The sequence below is a fragment of the Lycorma delicatula genome, chromosome 11 (genome assembly GCF_047948215.1).
Source record: "Lycorma delicatula isolate Av1 chromosome 11, ASM4794821v1, whole genome shotgun sequence".
Classification (NCBI taxonomy): Eukaryota; Metazoa; Arthropoda; class Insecta; order Hemiptera; family Fulgoridae; genus Lycorma; species Lycorma delicatula.
The window spans coordinates 12,750,399-12,770,789 of record NC_134465.1 but is presented as its reverse complement, the minus strand read 5'-3'; the positions used below and the strand labels follow the sequence as shown (position 1 = coordinate 12,770,789).

At 29.0% G+C, this 20,391-nt stretch overlaps 1 long non-coding RNA gene across 1 annotated transcript; it reads left to right on the top strand.

Annotated features, from left to right (window-relative positions):
- The first annotated feature begins 522 nt into the window (after window positions 1-522).
- LOC142332244 (uncharacterized) lies at window positions 523-19,158 on the top strand. The gene is made up of 4 exons (XR_012758233.1): window positions 523-685; window positions 2,441-2,534; window positions 11,785-11,917; window positions 17,909-19,158. It is a non-coding gene; the product is annotated as an uncharacterized LOC142332244 (long non-coding RNA).
- The last annotated feature ends 1,233 nt before the right edge of the window (window positions 19,159-20,391 follow it).

Here is a 20,391-nt window from a genome sequence, read left to right as displayed (position 1 = left end):
TTGTGAAAACGCGCGTTCGCCAATAGACCAACCCAGTGGGTGTAATGTCAATTTAAAAAAATAAAATTAGATGTATTTAACGTTCTATTACTTTTAAGTAAAATATTTACATTTTATAAACAATAGCGATTCTACTAAAATAATAACCTCCAAATAAATAAATATCTTAGACAAGTTGGTTATAGTTTAAAACGTGTAAACCTCCGTCTAGAATATATTATTGTGACCAACTGTTCGTTTTCTATTGGAGCTAAAGAACATAATAATAGTATAAAGAAAGGCTGTTTCGATAAATCCAATTATGCTTATCACATTTTATAAAAATGTGACATAATTACAGCTAATTATTACAAAAATAATAACAAATAATTTTATTAAATATTAGATTTTTCCACCGATTATTATAAAATAAGCAATCTCTAAAAATTTTATATATTTTTTAATAACAATAAATTAATCAATGAACATATCAAATTTGAAGATGATTTTCTATCTAAATTAATAATTATAACTTGCCTAACTTGTTGTTACAGCAATGACAACTTGTTGTTAGGTTATCAATTATATTATATAGTTATAATTTTTTATTTACGTTTTTAATTTTAATGTTTTAATTTACAAAAAAATACCTCTCCTGAGGATGGACAAATGACCCAAATACCTTGGGATATAATATAAATTGTTGGTAAGGGTGATTTTTATTTTTATATTATAACAAATTATTTAACATAACTTGCCACTTAATAAATAAATGTTTTTTTCTGATCGGAACAAAATCCTGTTAATTAGTCAAGGTTAGCGAGCGTAGGTTAAGTTTGATTAAATTATATTTATAAAATAAGTAAATATAAATAACCATGTATTAAAATTAATAAAGATACTCTTTTGAATCTATGTTAAACTCTATATCGGCCAATTTTTCACCGAAATCTGATTGACTACTTTGTTTTTAAATAAAGCTGTAGCTGCAGTGGCGTTATAAGTAAGTACCAATTATTTAATCAAAGACATGAAATGATATTAATGTAAATACATTAATTTTGAAATATTACTACAAAATAATTAACAGCTAAGAAATCGTTACTGAAAATTATTACGAGCATATAGTATATCTGTACATGTTGAAGGTAAATCATATGTTTGTCTTTTTTTTAATTCATCAACAGAACAATATTGTTATTGTAAAAGTAAACTTTTAATTGTAAAATAAACAGATTGTTCAGTTACCTTTCTCATAAAGTGTGCATCGGTAATAAACTGAAAGCTCTTCTTTTTTTTTCTCTTCAAAACTCATGTTTTTAAAAAACCCAAAAACTGGACATTACACATTATACGAGAAAATATTTAGGCATAATATATGTTCATAATGATTACAAGCTTAGTGTTTTGTAAAGATTCTTCAGAGTAAAACTGTTCACTCCATTTGGTTAACAAACAAAATCAGTTTGATCATCCCACAAGAATTTATCAAATCAAAAACTTCTGCGGACAACAAAAATGCTATCAATATCCCTAATGGGAATTCTGGCCATGCAATCTGCAATGTTATGTCTACCCGAGAAGCACAATGTGACTGTTTTATACATATTTTAAGTTAGATGGTTACAATGCATCCATTGAATAATTTTTTGAAGCTGCAATTAAGCAATTCTCAATTTCTTTTTAATAATTATCTTTAGAAATAGTAGTTGTGTTACCTGTGAGAAGAGTTATAATGAATGGCTAAAGATTTTGAGGCAGATCATTAATAAACAATAAAGAAAGCAAAAACTTTTATCTGAGGTGCACCACATTCTACATTTTGAAGTGAGAACCTAAATTTACATGTGCATTTTTGTCAAAGATAAAATTTCTACTACCTGTTCACAATTTGTGAGGTACAACTTGAAAAGAAAGTTTCTCCTCCGATACTGATACCACAGCTACAAAGTAGTTTTAAAAATATTTCAGAAAATTGAAAATGAAATTGTTTTATCTTAAAGAATTTAAAATACTTTACAAAAACTGGGAAATTGCTACATCTTGTTAGACGTGTTTGCTAATGGAAATATAAAAATTAAATTACCTTATCAGTATAATAGTACATCTGCTGTTAAGCTGTCCCATCAGTACACTGCACAATAATATTTATCAAGAATAAACATAGCAATATACATATACATTTTCTTTAATTATATCACGCATTTGAGTATGATATTTTAAGTACGTTATAATACACATCTTACTCTGTTCAAGTAGCATTTGGATAGGTAATACAGAACATACTTTAAGAACTGATTCAGTATATGAAAAACAGAATAAAAATCCATTTATTACCAACAACTATTCTATCTATCTATCTATCTATATTATCAGTCCCTTTTTTTTTTAAATTTATTTCTCATTAGTAAGTTGTGAGGTATCTTGATAATATTATTTGTTATACTTGCTATATTTTCAGATAAACTAGTAGATATATGACAAATACAGCTTCATTTTGTAGTAAATTCAACAATAAATTAAGCTCTAAAAAAAAAGAGATAGAATAACTACAGGTAAGATTAAATTAAATTGTAAAATGGAATTATTTTTTGCAATAGTATTGTATTTTAATTTATGTATAAATTTATAGCAACAATATTTTAAAAGTACAACCACTATATCCCCATTTTTTTGTGTTTTTGTTTTCTTTTTTATCACAAAAGATATTAAGGTATAATATGAAAAGTAATAAATTTATATGATTAAGAATTTAATATAGTGCTAAGAACAAAGTAATGCTGTATGATAACAGGATGATCTCGGAGACAAATGTTAGATTTGAAGGTGTAATAAATCATGAAAGTGTATTTTATATGATATTGCTGAGAATAGATTGGAAGTGACAGTTTATGCCGATTGTAGACTACACCAACAGCAGCTGTAAGGCGAGTTTATTTTTTTTAGAAATTATGGTTTGATAACAGAAACTTTCCCACTGTACCTCTCCTGAACAACATTGCAAAATGCCAAAAGTTTGATTTAAAATAGAATTTTTCTTTATTGGTCAATAAATAAACTGCAATGATTACATTAATTTTCAGTGATTACCTCTTCATCTCATATGTTCTATTAAAATTATATTTTTTGGCTTAACTGTTAAGAATTTTATTATCACAAAATGACATTTATTGAAATATAATTTTAAACTAAGTTAAGGCAGAAACTACATGTAAGTGCAGGTACAGAAATTTTTAGTGGATTATAAAGTAAATTATTTACTACCATAATTTACAGGAAAGTTGCAATCAAAAATCACGCCTGAAAGTGAATTAATGATTTAAAGGGTTTTCGTCTCTGCGAGCTTTATTCTTTTAACACTTGATTCAAAAAATAAAATCTAAGTGGTCTTTATATGATTTGAAAATTATAATAATCTAGCAAATTTTGTAAATTCTGCATAAGAATATCGGTGGTTATAAATATCATTTCCCAACAGTGAAAGTAAAGATGTCACTGTTACCCCAAAAAACATAAAAAACTTTCTGATGAAAATTAAGTAGATCATTTCTCTCTTTGAGAGATAAACTAAAATCTGCCACGATATGCTTCAACTCTTATATAAAGTAATTTGAAAGACAACCTGAAACTTTAGATGTTATCCAAATTAATCGCTTTATTACTAATATTGTATTGATCTTAAAGACAAATTATTATTCATACAATGGAATTTAATTACATTCATAAGCCTCTTTTTAGAGCTAAGCCTTTAAATATTATAATAAAATAAATAAAGATTAGTAGAATCAAGAGTCAATGAGTTAATCCCAAGTTTTCGTAATTCTTTTAAATGTTTTCTCTCAACTTAAAAAACACCTATGGAACTTTTTTTCTTTTTGTTAGAGCCCTTCTAATCTTTCCTTACACATGGTCTTCCCCTCCATAAGAGCTGCTGAACATTCTTAAATGTACATTGATGTTACCGCTTTTCTACATTAAATTTTTAATGGTTTTTACTTATTGTATTGCACATTTTATATATTGTAATAATTAAATAGAAAACTCACCAATTACTGTTTCCTCTCCAATCTAATTTGATGAAAATCACAATTCTATTTATGATTAAATTCTGGGATAAAAGTCCTCCATCTGACATTACTGAAAAAGAAAACTTATCAGTTTAATTATTATTAAATTATTATAAATAAGTAACAGACAAGTCTATAAGTTGTATTAGTATAATTTTTAGTTTAATGATATTTAGTTCACACATAATTCAATCCACCAATAAATTATAAAATTTAATTTTATATTTTTTGTTATGAAGAAATTTGGTGAATTAAATTATAAGAAGTGTACATTAATTCATCAAGACATCTAAGTGTAGTCTGTTGTGCTTTTAATATAATAATTTGCCTGCGATATAAGTCTCATAAGCAAAGAGATATCACTCTGTTAAGGGGCCATTAAGAAAGTAGCTATTGCCTCAGCCTAAGAGATTTATCCAGAATTTTATCAAATATAAAACTCAAAGATGTAATCTATATTCATGGAATATAGATTCCTATTTGAGGAATAAGGGATTCCAATCGACTCAAGGAGTCTAGTTCATAATAATAATAATTAATATTTTTATGTCTCTGAAGGAGTCACTCAACAGATAACCTGACATGACACATATCTATTTCCAAAAAAACGCTGAGCCAGTCTTAATAAAAACTCACATCACAAGTTAGGCTTGCTGAGGTAAATGGATATTTTAATTGTTTTTCAGATGCCTTTCCCTCAAAAATTATTGCATACCAGCACGAAGCTGACTAAACTATAGATGATATTCAGCCTTGAAATTGGCGCTTTTATTCTGTTCATGACATTGAATTGTTATATAGTGTCATCATAAATGTAAAGATATCAACTTTATATGGTATCATTTATATCTTGCGTGACTTTTATAACACAGAAGTCACAGATCAGGAATTTATAATTTAATCAATTGTTCATTCTGTTTAGTGCTGGTAAAGGAGCAATTGATGAAAGACATGTTGATATCTCTGTTTCCAACTGTGAGATGTGTTTTGCAATTCATTTTTTGTGAGCAAGCATACAGTGAAACTAAAATCTGTAGATTACAATCTCATGTTTATAATAATATTATGAGAGACATAGTCATGATGCCAGAAAATTAGAGAGAAACAAGCCAAACAGATTCAAATGATATTATTGAACTAAAAAATGATTGTCACAATATTTTTGGAACAAAAGAATCTACTAGCAGAATTCATGGAACTTGGGACTGCAGCAACATCAGAATCTTATTATTAATTGAAGGAGTTTGGACAAATCAAACCGTGCAAACTGCTCACAATGGTGATTATTCTTCTGAATGAAAACGCATAACCTTACACTAAAGGCCACTCAAAGGTTTTAGTTGTCGGTTCAAGTTGGAGATTTTTATTGTTACTCCTATTGTTTAGACACTGCTTGAATACAATCTCTTTATTAAGATAAAGATTTGTCTGTTAATCAGTATATTGAAACAAACAAGGGGTTCAAAAATGGATGGGTGGTGGATTTCTAAAATCATTTCTACAAAAGTTGGTGTTGTAGTGCAACAAGTGCCCGAGAGTGGAGCATTTTTAGGGAAAAGTGTAGTGCAGATATGTTTATAAGATATATGATCTAAATAACAAAATATTTAGACACTGTTTTTTTTCTTACCAAAATTCATTCATGTACATGATGCCATATTTGTCTATACATTGTGGAGAATGGACTTTTCATGATAGCTTTAGATTTTTACTAAAGTAAAACTTGGCAGTTTTTCTTAATTTGTCCTAAAATTGCATAAGAACAGCTGAACAATGTTTTGTAATCAAGAATTACCTTAAACCTGATTGATGTTTAAATATTTATTTTAAAACATAATAGAAGAACCGCAGCTGTTATGATAATTATTTTTTATTTCTAGTTACTTAGGATGAAATTGTACCTTGAAAATGTAAATCAATAAAATAATTATAGTCATTTGCCATAAACAAAAGATTGAATGCGACAAGAGACGACATGCAAGTCCCACAAAATGGCAATGTATCATGAGAAGTAGACATGTATGATGACATCATACAGTTATCTGTTGTTGCCTACTACAGAGCTTAAAATTTTATTCAGTCTAGCTTCAATTGTCTATAATGTGTGTTGTGTTCACACAGTTATTATTGTTTTGCTATATTTTCATAAATTCTTTATAATACTGAAGAGACTTTTTCTCATTTTTATTTCCTACATGGCCTCTGAAAAACTTTTTGGATGCTCAAATCAGCCAGACAATTATTGTTTCATTAGAGGTAAATTTATGCATAAATCTCAAAGAAAGACTTACTCATGAATCGATAAAAACTGCCTATAAATTTTATTTTGATTGCGCATCCAGGGATGAAATCTGGGTGCCTCATGTTATTTCTATATCGTGCTCAGTAACCGAATGGTTGAAGGGGAAACAACAAGTCCTCCTATTTACTGTACTGATGGTTTGTAACACTTCACACTGCTACTTTTGTATGACAAATATATTTGGATTTTCATTCAAAAAAAGAAAGTTCATAAAATATACAGATGTATCTTCAGGTCCAAAGCTGGTACCAAATGGGGGATAGGAGTTACCTATACCTGTACCACCATCTAATCCAACATTTTTAGAAAAACAATCTGAAAATGTAGTGGATGTTGAAAAATTTCTTCCTGTATCCGATGAGACCTCACTTAATTCAACAATATGAACTTAATGATATAGTTTGTGATTTAAAGTTATTAAAGCAGAAAGCTGAACGTCTTGACATCTAGACTACAACAGTTGAATCTTTTGGCAGAAAAAACAAAATTTACTGTGTTTGTAACACGAAATAAAACTTATTCAACCCACTTTACTATGAGGAGTTCATTGCGCATTTGTACTGATGTCGATGCCCTGATGAAAGAGCTTGGAATTCAGCATGTTCCTGAAGAATGGCTTTTTTTATTGACTACTAAGTTAGCATGAAAGCAGTTTTATAAGGTAATGGTTACAAACAGACATCCGTTCCATTAGCTCATGCAGTCTACATGAAGGAAATGTATGAAAATGTGGCATCAGTATTAGAAGCGATAAAATACAAAGAGCATTTGTGGCAAGTTTGCAGTGATTTGAAAGTTGTGCTTTACTTCCTGCTTTACAAGGAGGGTTTACAAAATATTGTTTTTCTTTGTTTTTGGACTAGGCATGGTACAAAAGGTCTTACTAAGTAAAGAACTGGCCATTCCAGCAGAACTTTATGCCTGGTGAAAAAAATGTAAAGAATTTATCATTAATTAAGAGTGGTAAGATCATACAATCACAATTTCACATTACAATTGGACCAATGAAAAACACCAAGATGGATGAGGATTTAATCATTTAACAATAAGTTTTCCTAAATTGAGTGATTGTAAGTTCAAGGAGAGTACATTTATCAATCCACAAATCAAAATGCTTAAGGATTTAACATTTGAGGATAACTTAGTGAATGTGCATTAGCTGCATGGAAGTCCTTCAGAGACATTATTGGTGTTTTTTAGGCAATACAAAAGATAAAACTAAATTTTTTTGGTTAATAAACTGTTAAAACAACTACAATCTTTCTGTAGAAAGATTTAGTATGTAAAAATTCATTTCTTACACTCCCACCTAGACTTTTATCCTGAAAATTTGGGCTCTGTCAGTGATGAGCAGGGAGACCATTTCCGTCAGGATATTCTGACCGTGCAGCATTAGTGTACCAAGGAAGATGGGATGCTAGAATGATTGACTGCTATTGTTTGTTTTTATTTAGAGAAACTGATCAAACATTGTACAAATTTGTCAACAAATTTTAAAAATTCAGTTCAGATGATTTAAACATTTAAAAACTGTATTGAACATATTTCAATTCATTTGTGTTTGAACAAACAAAAATTTAGCTGATTTAAACAAATTGTAAATGAATACACATAAATAATAACTCTTTTGAAATATTGTTATCACACAGATTGTGCATTTATTGGTAAATAAATCTTATGTATCTATAAGTGCAATGTATTACACAAAATTTATAAGTTTTGAATTCAGCACCCAAAATTTGTTAAAATCACTATGTACGATTCTAAATATACATGTTTTGCTGCATTTTAAAAATTCTGTTAGTCATTTATGATACTCACCTTTCTTCAATCCAGATTTGAAACTACGGTGATAGTCATTTTAACTAAAATTTTCTTTAGCTTCCATATTCCATTTTACACCTTCAACATTACATTTGAGTAATCAGGAACCATTTTTTTTCTCACAACTTCCATGAGTTTGAAAGTACTCCCAGTACAGCAACTACAACTCAAAATCACTTGTCAAAAAGATTAATAATGTACATAATATGAATTGTTAATTTTTTTTTTTTTTTTTTTTTTTTTTTTGTTTTGCGTAGGAGGAGGGAAAAGCTGTGTCAGCCACCGTCTGTGCCCGCAACAGACGGTAGTGTCGGGCTCTCACCGACTAAAAAACCTCCCCCTTTATGAAATAGGAATTGGACCTAACCATGCAACACAAATACATTGAAAATATCATATTCTATCAATGGGGAAACCTACTGGGATCCTATTAGGGATTGGGATCGCGAACGCGACTTAACTAAGTAATAATAAAATAATATCTACCTGAAAAACATACATAATAATATTGTACCTGAAAAACATATACAAAACTTTACATATACTTTCATAAACTTAATCTACATTGCTTATCTAAGTAATTTTAATGTAAAATTTATGTTGAACCTGAAACAGAAACATACACAAAAGTACACATAAAAAATTCCCTACAGGAAAGTTCCTATCAGGGGACCCTACTGGGAGTTGGGACCTACCGCGATTTTATCAGAATATTACTGTCAACTTAAAAACTACACAACTTAATAATAACATGGAAATTTATAATATGAAACAATAATAACAAAAGTAAGTACCTTTAATAGAAAATTATCCTATAGTAAAAGGGAGTACCACAATGTAAGGAGGGCCACTTACATGGCAGCTCTCCCTTAGGTTATTAAATGAACCGTTGAGTTACCTGAAACAAAAGAAAATAAAACAAATTCAATTAGCAGTTGTGAAATTAATATAGTTTTGTTTTAGTTAATAAATTCATTTCATTTATGATAACATTGACCTTTTTCTAACAAAAATATTTATTAGGAATGATTAGATGGTCCATTTTTACTCCTTAAATATTTAGCCTGGTAGAACTATTTATATAGACATTTTTTACAGAAATAGAATCGCTAGCTAGGTAGGTACATAAGAAAATCTTTACCCTATTCCAGACTAGATAGATACCAAGAACACTGAATTTTTTACATCTCCGACATCGTTAGATATCCAGTGAGAAATCATTGAAAAACACCATTCTAATAGATCAAGGTGGAAGAAAATAAAGGAATAAAGTGGAGGTTAGAAAGGCGTAATCTACAAGGATTGCTAAACAAGACAACTCGCTCAAAGAAATTCTAAGCCCCTTTTAAGGCAGCAGGGATTCCTCTCGTACAAGATCAGAACGCTTTTACCAAGAATAGAAGCAAAAAAATTATTCTGAATTAAGATTCACCGACATAGATGGTAACAGATCTATATCACATACAGGAATGTGTGTTATATGAACCGGTTTGGCCGAGCTAAAATTTTCAGCTAAGAATAATGTTGAACGGTAACAAAAATCGATACAGGATGTCTGTACACCACATGATCCTTTTACTAATTTTTATATATATATTTTTTTAAAATTATACTTAATATTTTTATAGAATGAACTGCATCATTTATTTTCTTATTATTTTCACAATTTTATGTAGGTTTCCACTTGCTTTGATCGCTCTGGTATTTAAAATTCATGAAATATTTATTTATGTACCATCTACTTTGCAAGTATATTCTACAAATTTTGACAAAGAGGTGCGAGCATGGTTTCATTCAATTTTAAAACCGCTGTCAGGCAATTGATTCATCGCCAAAGCAAGCAAAACAATAAAGGACTAAACAGAATTTCCTTGTCAAAAAAGAAAAAAACTTGTGAAACCACTTCTAAATTTTCACACAGTATATCTTCTATTAAAATAATGCGTTAAATGAAGATATCGCTTTGTTTCATCTATCAAAACCTGCTCTCTATCTGTAAACTTACATAAAATTCATTTTTATTATAATTAAAAGTTTCGGGATATCCAAGTGAAAAGATGACTGTAACGACAATAGTTTGATTCTTATTTCATTCATTTTACATTATGAAATCTCTCAAATCCAATTGCTTTTCATGACTATTCTTTACATTATAAACAAATGATTGTTGTCAACAAAAAGAATAATTTAGTTTAATTATATATTGCATTTCAATTTTATTAACAATGATGAAAAAATCAAGTGATGTACTGCTAACTGATAAATACTCAAAATATTATTAGGAAGGTTAAAATAAAAATATGAATAACAGTCTTCCTGAAATATCATAAGCCAAGAAATGTACATAGTAAGCTTATGAAGTTTCATTGCTCTAACTAACAAAATTCATAAATAAAAATTGTGTATATATATATATATATTTAAAATTTAACATTATATGAAATATAAACCACTTAAACACAGTAATTAGATTAGTTATACTTACCTTATTTATTTCCAATAACCAGTTTGTGCAGTATCTTGCATCTTCAGTTGGTATTAAATTATAACTAATTCTTTTTAATTGATTTGTATTTTTTTTCATTATAAATATTTTCACAACTACATTTATGTTCATAATATCATTTAAAATTTCACAATTAACATTATAATTTATGTTAAAAAAGAGAACTCATTAAAAAGAATAAGTTTTAATGTAATAAAAATAGAATTTAATTCAGATTGAAGATGCAAGGTACTATGAAATGAGGTATTTTTCATAGTACCTTGCATCTTCAATCTGTATTAACAGTCAATGGAAATTAATATGGCAAGTTTAACTTATGTAATTACTGTGTTTTGGTGGTTTATATTTCAAATAAAATATATATATCAGAGACAAATTAAGCATTGACCAGATAATGGTATTTCTTGATATGTGTACTAAGTTTCTGCTTTTTATTATACTGATGTTTCTTTTATTGCATTTATATTGTAATTTGCCACACAAACTTTCTGTGCTGCGCATGACATTTTATGTCAGATCTACCTAAAATTTTTATAAAAGTAAGAAATAAAAGTAACTGCAGTATCAAAAAAGAAAGTTACCTATCAATGATGTAAACTGGGGTCTAAACTAATACCTTTTTCTGTTTAGCCTAGGGAACCACCATAAGGTATTACTTAAGAGGATGATATGTATGAATGCAAATTAAGTGTAGTTTTGTTCAGTATCATGTTGACCGTTCTTGAAATGTGTGGTTAATTGAAACCCTACCGTGAAAGAATGCCGATATCCACAATCTAGTATTCAAATCCATTTAAAAGTCTACTAGGATTTGAACCTTAGAACTGTCGACTTTGAAATCATTTGATTTGCAATGATGAGTTAACCACTAGACTAGACCGGGTGGGGTAAAGCCCTGACCCTGGCCTTGGCCCCTGGTACAAGGAAAGTGATAGTGGCTGGTTGAAGCCACAGAGTGAGTAGCTCCATTTCTTGGTTGCTCTAACTGAAGCTAAACATTACATAAATGGATGGAGTCTTTTAATAAATACTAGTATTATTAGGAAATATATATGATGTAGTAAAGAATTAGTAGTACCTTAATATTTTACCATTTGTGTACACAGCTTTACATTCATCACCATGGCTAATCCAAGGATCAAATCCATCGAGCAGCTGAAAGAATCGATCGATCTGGTACTCTGAAGATATAGGACGCAGGATGAAGTGAAAAGTTGATGAGATGTTGAATATAACCTGGTAATCTGTATTATTTCAAGTCTTATTTTTATTTATAGTTTGTAAATTTTTGTAGTGAGGAAGATAACGTCAATTTCACACTTTAATCTTGATCGCACTTCAATTTCACACTTTATTTACACCAATCACTTATTTCCCCCACAATTTCAAAATATGTTATATAAGATAAAATAATTACATACTAAAAACCAGAATCAGTTCATACCTTTTTAATATGAAAGGCAAATATATTACATATAAAATTGATTAAATTTTGAAGTAATTTGGATTACTGTTAAGCTAGATGAATTTTTTCAAATAATCATTCTACTTGTGTAAGTTAATTTTTTTAATAAAAAACTTAGCGAAAAAAATTAAATAATTTATTATGGCACCTCTAAAATCAGCTGACCCTGGTTTGAAAAAATTAAACTAACATGCAAGCATGCATCTTCTTTGAAGCAGGTGGCTGAACGCTGATTGGGAAAGCAAAGGGGGTATTCAAAATTTAAAATCTTTCAAATAAAATAAAAAATTTTTAAAACTGTAATTAGATATAAATATGCTCTAACCTTCAATTTGATTAACATCTACCAAAAAAATTTAAGGAATAGCTTATGTAATATAATAAATATAAAAAAAATATATAAAAATAAATATATAACCAGATTTAAAAGCTACAGTTAATTAAGAAATTGCCTCTATATCTTTACGTATTTTTTAAATTTCTTGAACTTTTTTAAATGATTAATTTTGTCAATGAAATTAATAAAATTTAAATAATTTATAAAAAGGATAATTTTAAAACCTACTCATTAATATTTCAAAAAAATTGTATAAAGCAATTTAAACTACAAGAGGAATTTTTACGTGATGTAATAAAAAAAAAAAAAAAAATGTAAATTGATTTATAAGGAGGACTTCAGCCGCTGGTAGTGAAGTGATGAGCTGAAAAGACAAAGAAACATAATAAACACAGAATAACTATAAATATTATAAATAAACTATTTCTAACATTAACATATTTATATATCACCCCCCAATATATAAACACATTTATGTACACAGCACCCCCCAACCGAAACCCGATGAACGATATCGGGATGATGAAATACGGTCGCGACGCGGTTGACGCGGTACGAATGCTTTATGTACCGTGCACTTGCTAGAACTATTCATTGCATACAACATAGATATTTACAATGTCAATTTGTAATCAAGAATTATAATTAAAAATAATTTTGTATCATATTTGGTACCTGATAAGCTAAGATGTGAATAATACACCCCGAACTGTGCAAGAGCACATCGAATCTCCTACCAGTTAAGGAAAAAGTTGAAATAATATACACCCTGAACTGTTTCAGAACATATCAGATTTGCTAGCTGTTGAGTAACAATCTAAAATAATACACCATGAATTGTCAGAGCATATCAGATTTGCTAGCTGTTGAGCAACAATCTAAAATAATACACCCTGAATTGTCAGAGCATATCAGATTTGCTAGCTGTTGAGCAACAATCTAAAATAATACACCCTGAATTGTCAGAGCATATCAGATTTGCTAGCTGTTGAGCAACAATCTAAAATAATACACCCTGAATTGTCAGAGCATATCAGATTTGCTAGCTGTTGAGCAACAATCTAAAATAATATACCCTGAATTGTCAGAGTCTAGCTTTGAGCAATAATCTAAAATAATACACCCTGAATTGTCGGAGCATATCAGATTTGCTAGCTGTTGAGCAACAATCTAAAATAATACACCCTGAATTGTCAGAGCATATCAGATTTGCTAGCTGTTGAGCAACAATCTAAAATAATATACCCTGAATTGTCAGAGTCTAGCTTTGAGCAATAATCTAAAATAATACACCCTGAATTGTCAGAGCATATCAGATTTGCTAGCTGTTGAGCAACAATCTAAAATAATACACCCTGAATTTTCAGAGGATATCAGATTTGCTAGCTGTTGAGCAACAATCTAAAATAATATACCCTGAATTGTCAGAGTCTAGCTTTGAGCAATAATCTAAAATAGTACACCCTGAATTGTCAGAGCCTATCAGATTTGCTAGCTGTTGAGCAACAATCTAAAATAATACACCCTGAATTGTCAGAGCATATCAGATTTGCTAGCTGTTGAGCAACAATCTAAAATAATATACCCTGAATTGTCAGAGTCTAGCTTTGAGCAATAATCTAAAATAATACACCCTGAATTGTCAGAGCATATCAGATTTGCTAGCTGTTGAGCAACAACCTAAAATAATACACCCTGAATTGTCAGAGCATATCAGATTTGCTAGCTGTTGAGCAACAATCTAAAATAATACACCCTGAATTGTCAGAGCATATCAGATTTGCTAGCTGTTGAGCAACAATTCAAAATAATATACCCTGAATTGTCAGAGTCTAGCTTTGAGCAATAATCTAAAATAATACACCCTGAATTGTCAGAGCATATCAGATTTGCTAGCTGTTGAGCAATAATCTAAAATAATACACCCTGAATTGTCAGAGCATATCAGATTTGCTAGCTGTTGAGCAATAATCTAAAATAATACACCCTGAATTGTCAGAGCATATCAGATTTGCTAGCTGTTGAGCAACAACCTAAAATAATACACCCTGAATTGTCAGAGCATATCAGATTTGCTAGCTGTTGAGCAACAATCTAAAATAATACACCCTGAATTGTCAGAGCATATCAGATTTGCTAGCTGTTGAGCAACAATCTAAAATAATATACCTTGAATTGTCAGAGTCTAGCTTTGAGCAATAATCTAAAATAATACACCCTGAATTGTCAGAGCATATCAGATTTGCTAGCTGTTGAGCAATAATCTAAAATAATACACCCTGAATTGTCAGAGCATATCAGATTTGCTAGCTGTTGAGCAATAATCTAAAATAATACACCCTGAATTGTCAGAGCATATCAGATTTGCTAGCTGTTGAGCAACAATCTAAAATAATATACCCTGAATTGTCAGAGTCTAGCTGTTGAGCAGCAATCTAAAATAATACACCCTGAATTGTCAGAGCATATCAGATTTGCTAGCTGTTGAGCAGCAATCTAAAACAATACACCCTGAATTGTCAGAGCATATCAGATTTGCTAGCTGTTGAGTAACAACCTAAAATAATACATCCTGAACTGTGCCAAAGTATAAATGCAAATTTGCTATCTGTGCAATACTCTAATATGTGTATTTTTACAATTACACAATCTGAAACTGTATATCTAAAAATGAAACCGAATAAGAAGATTGAACTCGGGATATATATGAATTAACCAGAAGATTTTTGTTTTATAATTTCAACAGAAAAATGTTATTGATTTGATGAAATATAACTTAAGGGATTTTTCTATTATTTTCAATACTAAAAATAGAAGATCCTTCAAAGAAATCAGTTACTCAGAGTTTTTAATCATAATGAATTTACTTGTGTTTTCCATATTTCTTTTTTTTCCTTTTGCACTTGCGCAGATGTACGCATTACCATCCAGACCTCTTAATTACCCCATTTAAGATTCTCTTAAGAATGCATTTTCACAGCATAATATGGCCAATCCCAATTGGAATTAAAAAAAAACAAAAGTCTATAATTTATATTATTGAAAAAAAGCTAAAGTTGCTAATGAATAGCAAATGGAATCAAGTTGAGATTGATGACAATCCAAGTGTAAAAGGGGGTATTAAATAATGCAAATACTAAATGTAATATTGAAGTTACCTTTATCTGTAGGATTATAGAAAAAAATTAAAATATTATTCAGTAATCCATAAGGAGGACTTTTTTTTTCAATATGAAATATAATTACAATTTAATTCTATATGTGAACAGTGGGAGGTGCAAAATGATTAATAGCAGGTGACAGGTAACCCACCGGGTTGGTCTAGTGGTTAACGCGTCTTCCCAAATCAGCTGATTTGGAAGTCGAGAGTTACAGCGTTCAAGTCCTAGTAAAGCCAGATATTTTTACATGGATTTGAATACTAGATCGTGGATACCGGTGTTCTTTGGTGGTTGGGTTTCAATTAACCACACATCTCAGGAATGGTCGAACTGAGAATGTACAAGACTACACTTCATTTACACTCATACATATCATCCTCATTCATCCTCTGAAGAATTATCTAAACGGTAGTTACCGGAGGCTAAACAGGAAAAAGAAAGAAAAAGGTGACAGGTACCCATTAAATCGCAAATTCTATTCTCGTATAAGAAAACAGAATGTGCTCTATTTCAGTTTTACATGGTTTTGGAAAATGGTTTATAAAAAAATACATTTATAGAAAGATAAACTAATAATTTCAGTGGATAACCACCAGGCAAGATATGGCATATACTCTAGAAGACTAAAACCAGGGGGTTTATGTATATAGTTTGCTCATATGAAAGGTTTAATGTAGTGTATTTTTAGGTTTAACATTCCTGTAAAAATTATCAACGGTAATAGTGATGGGCCTTTTAAATAGAACTAAAATGATTCCTGACGGATATACTGTAATAGTTCCTCGATTGTTCTTTGCAGAAGACCAGTATACTTTCAAATAGTGTTTGATGGTGTCAAAAATAGATTTATGTAACATTAGATAGTTAGGGTGAGAATGAAGATCTTTTAAATGAAAGCCAAAAAATCTTATATGTGTTATATTCATAAATTTGTTTATATGTAGATAATCAAAGGGACATTTTAGAATTAATTTTGTTGTTAAATATGGTTATTTATTTAAGAAATTACTTTAGTGTAATTATAAAATAAAAGCAAATCCACAAAGAAAATAAGATGCGAGGCTGTTTTACATAAACAGATCAAATACGATTGAAAAAAGCCAATACTATGAATTAACAAATCACAAAATTCTGCTTATTTAAAAAAAAAGTATAGTAAAAATAATAAATTTACAGAAAACTGCAGAAATTGTATAAACAGCTTGTCAAGTGGTTTATGTAATATCCTCTTCCTTAGAATCAATTATAATTTAACCTCTTTGAAGACAGTTCTAATTTAATACTAGAAAATCGATTTATATTACATTTAAATTTAGATATTCAACTCATATACAGCAGAATGAATGATATACATAAAATACCCATCAACTAAACTTAAATTAGTATAATTAATGTTAGTCAATGTTAGTAAAACAATTTTTTTACAATAAAACAGTTATATTTCTAAGCTACATAAAAAGAACATGCAATTACAAGCTACATAAAAATGCATGAAATTACTAGCTACATAAGAAGTACATGCTACAAGCTACCTAATTATTTTATGTATTATTAAAATTACTGTATATGAGTCAACAAAACCATGTAAACATAATTGTATATGAAATATACATAGTAAAAACATTTCTCTCTCCAAAGAGGTTAAAGTTAAATATTTAATTAAAAGGTTAGGAAAATAATGCTTATTAATGTTTTTGAAAAAATCTATTATTTACATTACATTAAAAAACCGAGAATTCACATAAAGAACAAAATTACAACGTACTACTTGTTATTATGAAAATAAATGGAACCTTTACAGTATATGGTCATTTGACTACTTGCTTAAAGGCATGAATATAAACTGGAATTGTATTTTTCTTCCTGTATGAAGTTTTGCTAATGGCTATACATAATTAAATAAATTCTGTAAAATAATTGTAACTGAAAAGCAAAAACAGAGAAAAAATTTTAAATAATTTCAATGAAGAAATTATTTGAAATAATCGGCTAACTTATTGATATGAATGAAGTAGTGACAAGGGAGGTATAGCAAATCAGTAATTTAACCACCAAAGTACCTAGCCTAACAAAGTTAAGAATTACATAAAAAATATATTAAAGCATAGACTAAAATTCATTTAGAAGAAAAATGAGTAATTAAAACAATTATGCCCTTATAATTTCTTTCCATCTAGTCACCTGTATAATCAGAGATAAAGAAAAAATTGTCACTTTCTTGAAAATAATTTAAAAATAATGATTAAACTTTTTTGATTGTATTACAGTATTCAGAAATTTGTGTGCCGGTTGTTAATTCGCAAAACGTGGTAATGGATCAAATGGATTAGAACAAGTTTTATTTGGATTTGAATATTCTGTTAGTGAACTGAACAACAATGAAATAAATTTAGACAAAATATCTGAAACAAGATCAGTTGATTACGCAATAAAACAGCTTTACACAGGATTTCTTTTTCAGGTTACAATCAAGAGACCCAGAAATGAATGCAGTTAACTACAACTGACATCCAGGAAAAATTTAGAAATGTAGGAAACAAAAATAAATTTTAAATTATCTTTTATTAACATAAAAGCTAATTTCTTATTATTATAAACTCTTGAGAAATAAATGAAGACTATATCTGCAATAATGGAAAATATTAGTACAAGTGATAATCGGCTTTTATTTCAAGAATTTTCTACAGAATTGCAGAAAAAATAAATTGAATAATGAGATGTGAAAATGTGTGGATGTCCGATAAGATGTGGTTCAATGATTTGGATGAAAGAAGATTCCAATTGTTCTATCGGGGAGATAACACAATTATTACGATCTGAAAAAACTAAAAAAGAATAAGTGTGTTTTAAATATGATACATAACTGCCCTTACTGTTTTCCTAATTCAAAATGCAAACTTTCTTTTAATAGAGTTTCTAAAAAGCATTTCCTGTTTCAGCAATAATAATTAAAGTATTTGATATATCAAACTATAAATAAAATGTTATAGTTCCTGTGATATATTCATTGAACTAAGGTATTTGTACTTATTTTCAGTAGACAAAGGTAGCAAAGCGCAAGAAAAAACATGTCTATTCAATACATATAAATTACATTTACAATACAAATAATGTATCTAGATGCAATATAAAAATTAGGCAATTCCTATAAAATTATTGAAAATATTAAGATGTTTTATACTTTTTTCTGGAATAAAATTCATTTTAGTTTATACATAAAATTCATCGGTAATTCATTTTATAAAAATTTTGCATTATTGATGTATCCATTTCAAAAAAAGATTACATCACCCCTCTTTTTTTGAATAAAACAAATTTTGTAAAATGGAAGATTATTATTTATCTAGAATAGATTTTAAATTAAAAAACAAAATCCCATGTAAAAAAGATCATCATATAAACTGTAGCAACGTGCTTAAAAAATTCTACGTTAAATTTTAATTTTCATTAAACCGTAAATTAAGAAAAAAATGTTAATTTAAAACCGATATATTAAAAAAAATAAATCTATGTTGCATACAATAAAATAAATGTTCCTCACTTTAAAGTAATGTCCTAAATTGTGTGGTTTTTCTTTATAGAAGATTGTTCATACCACACGAACATGTGCACAGGTGAACGTTTGCGACGCAACTAAAGAGATGTCTTACTTCGTAGCTGAAAAACAACTGATAACCGTTCTGCGTCTCTGATTGGTCAATCATATCGGTTGTTTACGCAGAGACCGAGCGACTCCCTCGCTACATATCGTAATCCGTCCAACGTTAAAATAGACAAACAACTTTGTTATAAGAATTGAATTGAAAAACAAGTTAATTACATTTCTGTGTTTCTGATTGGTCAGTGGTGGTATTACAGTTGTTTAATCGTTCTAATGAATCCCTCCCGACGTAACTTTGTAATCTTCTTCATAATAATCGCTTTAAAATATATATTTCAATTTAAAATAAAAATTAACTAATTTCAAAATTATTTTTTTACTTTTACCTGTATTAATATATTATTTGACAAAACAAATTACGTCATCAGAATTGCCGATCTAGTTGAAAATTAACAGAATTTTTTTTTAATAGTAATTTACATAACTGAACTTTTGTTTTTTGCACCGGTATTTATTTTTGCAGTTTTGAAAAGTAAAACAAAAAATTTGGTAATATTGTATTCTCTAAGACAGAAAAAGGTATTAACTTGTTAATTAATATCGGTTAAAATTGTTAAATATAAATTGAATTTGGTCGTAAATTAATTTCCAGACATAATATTTTTTATTAAATGTGATATATCAGATCCGCGCCTTCCCTAACACCGAAGGTTTCACACAAACATTTTCCTTATCTTATTTCAATTAGACCGTGCACTCAAATCATTTTTGATTGTGTCTTTAAACACCAAAAATACTATCCTCACGCCAACAAAACAAGTGTTGACTGCAACCACAGTTTTGTTCTACAATTCAATTTACTCAAAGTCCTCTTGATTTACTTAAAAATCAAGCAACAGATTTACAAATTTAATAAGCCTCTAATAAAAATATACCTTCTTATTTTGCTCTCATCCGCATTCGGTAGTGAGGTCAATGCCTATTACAGACAATGACTTTTACATTTCTGATGCGCTTTGACCTTTAGCCTTTTACTAACGACAGATTCTGAAACGACTCTGTCTCTTTGTCATCCGCTGTGACAACCGGACCTTTCCTACTATTCTTTATGTTCTTAATTTTCAAATTGGCCTGGAGGGCAGCCTGAAA